At 39.4% G+C, this 6,000-nt stretch overlaps 1 pseudogene; it reads left to right on the top strand.

Moving 5' to 3' along the window:
* Positions 1-659: 659 nt before the first annotated feature.
* LOC111955865 (sodium bicarbonate cotransporter 3-like) overlaps positions 660-6,000 on the top strand; it is a 48,543-nt pseudogene continuing 43,202 nt past the window's right edge.

The raw sequence follows: 6,000 nt of genomic DNA, 5'->3' as shown, positions 1-6,000 counted from the left end.
CCTCCGCAAGCCTCCGGAGGCTTTGCAATTGCGTCACACCATCCGTACGGAGCCTCCGGACCTCATTGCCTGATCAAGCATAAATCGGGTTTTACCTGCACRGCCAGCCAGGCAGAACCTCCCCTGTTTCACTGGACTGCCAGCCAGCTAGGCCATACAGAGTGCAGCTTGCATTATTGAAGGCCCAACATGATTGGTGTAACTCCCACAGTTCAAAGTCAGATGCTGAGCACTGCTGATTGTGCTGGTTAAAAGGTAGACTCAGCAATGCATGAAGTAAACGGAAATATCGGTTTGAATTCAGCAACAACTAAGACTGTTGGAGCATGAGGCTAACTCCACTGTTTTGGTCCTGTAGCTACATGCGCAGATACTCTGTGTGAGAGCAGTGTTGCATCGCGCTCATCTGAATATCTGCGCTGCTGCTCATACCAACATCGCTGAGTCTGTTTAATATTATATTATTTTAAAGCCCATCTAGGTACTGATGTGTGCAACTCCCACAGTTCAAAGTCAGTTGCTGAGCATTGCTGACAGTGCCGGTTAATATTATATTATTTCAAAGTCCATCGAAGGACTGATGCTGCAAATTTGGGCAAGCTTAAAGGACCGTTTAAAAAAAAAAATGTTTTACCAAATCTCTATTTTTGATGAAAGCACGCATTTGCTTGTGCACTAAAAAGTATTGCTCAAATCCAACAAAACAGAATATAAAATACTGAAATTACACTATTTCATGTGTACAACATCTGCATCACTGTATTATAGTTTTGCAGTTTTTAAAAGGACGTTATTTAGTGTTTTMGGAGCTTTGTTCATGTTTTCTGCATCCGAAACATTCTGCCGAATGAGCCTGAGGAGGTCTATCGCTGGTCGGGTAAGTTTTTCAGAACCAAGTGAAATCACATAAAAAGTGTCTGTACACTTCTATAGCATGCCATTTACATTCCAAAGTAGAGATTGTCCTTTAAGCACGATGGTGCAATGCCCTGATTGTTGATAGGCCTAACAAAATGTGTCAATGTTTGAAACTATAAACTTTATTATTAAATTGCCCCATTTCTGGGACGGCATTTTGCATCAGTACATTTATGATAAAATAATACATCTACTTACTTACTTACTGTAGCCAAACTGTCATTTATGTTACCTTATGCTAATACTGTTKCAGTACAGGTCCATGAGAAATAATTAAAGCAGATATGTGACACACCARCTGGATTCAGTCCTACTGTATGTACTGTAGCAGAATTTGAAGCTCAGAGCTAAAAAAATATCTTATACACTGCAGTTGTATGGTAGTGTACTAAACAACCAAAGGTTTCAAGATTAAAGACTGGTTTATACTACTTCTATCGACATGTCTGTATACAGTTGTCGCAGTGACATTATGGACATTCTATTGTCGTCTGATATCAAACTTGTTCTTGTCGTTATGAAAAAGTATAAACACAAAAGCAGTCTGGTGGTCCAAAATAGCATAACTGGTGTATTTTAACACCAATAAACCCATTTGTTTCAAAATGTATCTAGCAAACCAGGCAACTAAAATCAACTTTCTAAACAATATTTTGCTTAGTTTCTAGCTTGTTATCTAGCTAACGTTAAGTTAGCTGGCTAGCCATTTCAAATAATGACCATATCATATAGCTGGCAATGTCTTAACTTTAGCACATTTGTAATCATTATTACAGGACAATAAACTCACAACAAGATCATTATTTACAAGTTAAGGGTGAGCTAATTACAGAAAATATCTTACGGTTGTGAGTGTGATTAAATAAAAGCAGGGCATTCTACTGGAGAATTTTAGAACTTGGACACTGTCTCGTTAGCCTAATGTTATGTTGTTTTTTTTTACATTACCGCCTCTGTTAAACACACAATATCAAATAAAATCTATGTTTATTTGTCACATGCACAGGATACAGAAGGTGTAAACGGTACAGTGAGATGGTTACTTGCATAGTGGGGTCTTTTGTTTAAACATGTAGTTAGCTATCTAGCTAAATAATGAACCATAATCCCAACTNATCAAACTTGTTCTTGTCGTTATGAAAAAGTATAAACACAAAAGCAGTCTGGTGGTCCAAAATAGCATAACTGGTGTATTTTAACACCAATAAACCCATTTGTTTCAAAATGTATCTAGCAAACCAGGCAACTAAAATCAACTTTCTAAACAATATTTTGCTTAGTTTCTAGCTTGTTATCTAGCTAACGTTAAGTTAGCTGGCTAGCCATTTCAAATAATGACCATATCATATAGCTGGCAATGTCTTAATTTTAGCACATTTGTAATCATTATTACAGGACAATAAACTCACAACAAGATCATTATTTACAAGTTAATGGTGAGCTAATTACAGGAAATAGCTTACGGTTGTGAGTGTGATTAAATAAAAGCAGGGCATTCTACTGGAGAATTTTAGAACTTGGACACTGTCTCGTTAGCCTAACGTTATGTTTTTTTTTTTTACATTACCGCCTCTGTTAAACACACAATATCAAATAAAATCTATGTTTATTTGTCACATGCACAGGATACAGAAGGTGTAAACGGTACAGTGAGATGGTTACTTGCATAGTGGGGTCTTTTGTTTAAACATGTAGTTAGCTATCTAGCTAAATAATGAACCATAATCCCAACTRATAACGTTATTATCCTGCATGAATCTACAGGTAGCTAAAGCTAACCAACTAGGTTCAATGTTAGCTAGCTAGCTAACATTAGGCTATAACTCGCAATGCAAATTGCTCTGAGATATGAATAATATTACTACACAGATCATACATGTAACATTAGCTAGCAAGCCAGCCAGCTTAAGTTAGCTAGCTAACACTACGCTTTAACTTGCAYTGAAAACAACTTTCTGACWAAATTTGAAATGTAMAATATCWAAAAATMTAGCTAGCTAGYCTCTCTTACACGTATACATGGATGAACYCTTCTCTCGCTCTGTCACGGATGCCATGGTTGCCCTTAGTTTGAAGATGTAATCTGGKGACAGGTGTTTTATACAACAGRTTTTTGTGTGTTCTCTTTTCGACTCCKTCCGCATATTTGCAATCAAACACCTGAATTTTCTCCTTAGCTATCATACTCTGCTTCCACCYAACATTTCACTGATTTCAAAACTCTGCCCTCCAGAAAGTGGAGAGCATTAGCAACACATTTGCAGTTCTTTGTGATATCGTTCAAAAATATGCGTTAGAAAGGATTACCTACACATACTGAGCAACTCATGTTATAGACGGAAACGTGCTACACGTGCTACCAATCCGAACTCATCTCTCGGCATATCCAGCCCATCCATTATCTCAGCCAATCGTGGCTAGCGGGAAGGTTCCTTACTTTTTCCGTGGCAAAACCAAGTAGGATCGTAATTTAACAATTTTATTTGTATTTACAGATGGCATACAKGTTTGTTATTAAGGCACATGAAAGTTCACATGTTCCAGAAGGCATTTATGCCAAAAAACGCATTCTGTAAGAAAAAAAAAAGGATTACGTTCAAATGCCTCTCCTGTGAACAAGTCACATATWGGCCTAACCCCCTAGTGTAGGGGTATTCAAATCTTACCCTATAAGTTCCGGAGCTTGCTGGTTTTCTGTTCTACCTGATAATTAGTTAATGACACCCACCTGGTGTCCCAGGTCTAAATCAGTTCCTGATTAGAGGGGATTTTCTTTTTTAAGCAGTAGAACTGGCTTCGAGGTCCAGATTTGGATTGGAGGGCCCTAGTGTACCTCACAACAAAAATCTCCTGGAACATGCTTGTGATAAAGTACCATTACCTTTCCTTCAGAGGATGGAAAAATATGAATCTCTAGCCTCGTATGACCATCCTGATCTCACGAGCGTACGGTATTCTGTTTTGCTGCACGGATTCTGTTAAATGAAGCAAAACAAGAGTGCAGTGGTCAGGATGGGGGATCAGGCTAACATTTCCTAGCCCAGGTGAAGGAATACTGTCAAATAGGCCTAATCCCGAAGACAATACATAATAATAGACTGATAATCCTGAAATCAAATCAAACACACTGAAATGCTTTGTGTCACAGCAGCTTGTTCTCTGCAAAGGCACCAAAAGCTGTTGTTCCTGTTGTTCTTTGAATATCAGACAAATATCCATCTTGTTGGTAATTTCGGTGGTACCTATACTAATGGCTGGAGGTGCTGTGATACCAGTCTGGTGGTCTTATAAAGTCGTTTTTATACGCCTCTGGCTCAGTCGCGGTTTCAACTGTCAGTTTATTGGTCCATTTAAGGCCTAACATTTCTTTCCATCTCTTTTAGGGTCTGGACGAGGAGGCCATCATTGACCTCGGGAAGACCAGCTCCACCACCAACACCAACTATGAGACGGAAGACCTGGAGAGTAAGTCTCGTCTAGACTTCTTCCCTGGTCCATACAGCCCTACCAACTTACTGTACCTTTGTGTATGTCTATGCATGTGTGTTAATTTCTGTGTGCAATGTGTTTGAGAAATGGTGTGCCAGTTGAATTGGCTAAATTCAGTCAATTGCATTGAATTGAAGTGGATTTGAACTCAACCCTGGTTCCAGTCAGCCTCTGTGAATGTACCAGTTTGTGTACCTGCCTTTATTACTGTTGTGTCTAGATGCCTGTTTTTCTGTCTCTGTGTGGATGATTCCTGTCCACATTATAGGCCTAGATACYTSCTGTGAATAGAAAGAACAGGTGTTGCTGGTTTTGTTTCTCAGGGGGCCTTGGCAGATTAAAGCCTGGCTCTCCTCACCTGCAGCMTTCCAGAAGGGTATGTTCATTAGCCAGACAAACATGAGCCCACTGACATATTGCAAATGTAATTGAGCTTAACTGTCGTGTACACCTTTATTCAAGTCCAGCTGGATACTCTGTGTTGCTGGTTGGAATATCCGGCTATATAAAAAAATTATCCCAAATTAGCGTCAAGCTTTGGTTTAAATTTCAAAAGGACTTCCAATGGTATGATATGCTATCCCGGTGGGCAAAACTGGATGAAATMATGTCATTGCAACCAGATACTGGGTATGACATAATTTCAAACAGTTTTGCCTGCTGGGATAGTATCAGCTGTGATATTGTAGTCGTATCACATGAAAGTACTGTGCATATGACACGGTGGTGTCTGACACAGTGGTGACTCCTTATAACCCAAACATTCTCTGCCTATCACTTTGATTAGCCGCAAATCTGGCCTCTGATTATCTGGCCTGTCTAGGTAACAAAGCTAACATTCTCTCTGAGCTGTACATTCCAGGGGATTTCAAACACGACCTGTGATTATCTCTAATGGGTACTGAGAACGCCTACCAATCACCTGCCTAGTTCCCCAGGCAGAAATAGGCTGCATGTTTCATTGGAGCTTGCAGTAAAGTACATGGAATGGTTGACTAAGAGAGTACTAAATGGTCAGTAGACTGTCTATGGTCATACAAAACAGTATGATGAGTAACTTTTTATTAGAGGTCAATGTGTATGTCATGAAATMAATGACTACTTTCAATTTATGTAGGAAAATCTAAATAAACAAAAACTGAGATACAAGGTTTTTCCAGGAAGCGGGCGATATTTGAGTTATAATTATTTTAGAAACAGAACTGGCAGCGAGCTAGTTGTTATTGAAACCAATCCTCTGTGGTCCTTCTCCTGGGAACGAGGCAGAGACAGGAGAGGGTTTTAAAGCAAGTGTCATTGCGGCTCACGTCTGGAGAATGCAGCTTGCAAATAACATCATTACCACATGTACTGTATTCCCCAGGCCTGTGTCTGTTCTCTCTCTCTCTCTCTCTCTCTCTGTAGTTTGTCATTCTCTCTCTCTCTCGCTCTCTCTATTCATTATCCCTCTCCTTTCCCCTGTTTTGTTTCTTGTATTTTTGTCTCTCTTCATTCCTCTCAAACACTATATCCCTCTCTTATCGCCCTTCTCTTTTTCTTTGTATATCCATCTGTTAGACTCATGTCTTTCTCTTATCTTTTCCTTCTCCCCTT

Source organism: Salvelinus sp. IW2-2015, linkage group LG31 (genome assembly GCF_002910315.2).
Source record: "Salvelinus sp. IW2-2015 linkage group LG31, ASM291031v2, whole genome shotgun sequence".
Taxonomy (NCBI): domain Eukaryota; kingdom Metazoa; phylum Chordata; class Actinopteri; order Salmoniformes; family Salmonidae; genus Salvelinus; species Salvelinus sp. IW2-2015.
Note: the sequence above shows the minus strand (reverse complement) of the source record. Positions and strands in the feature narration are given on the sequence as shown.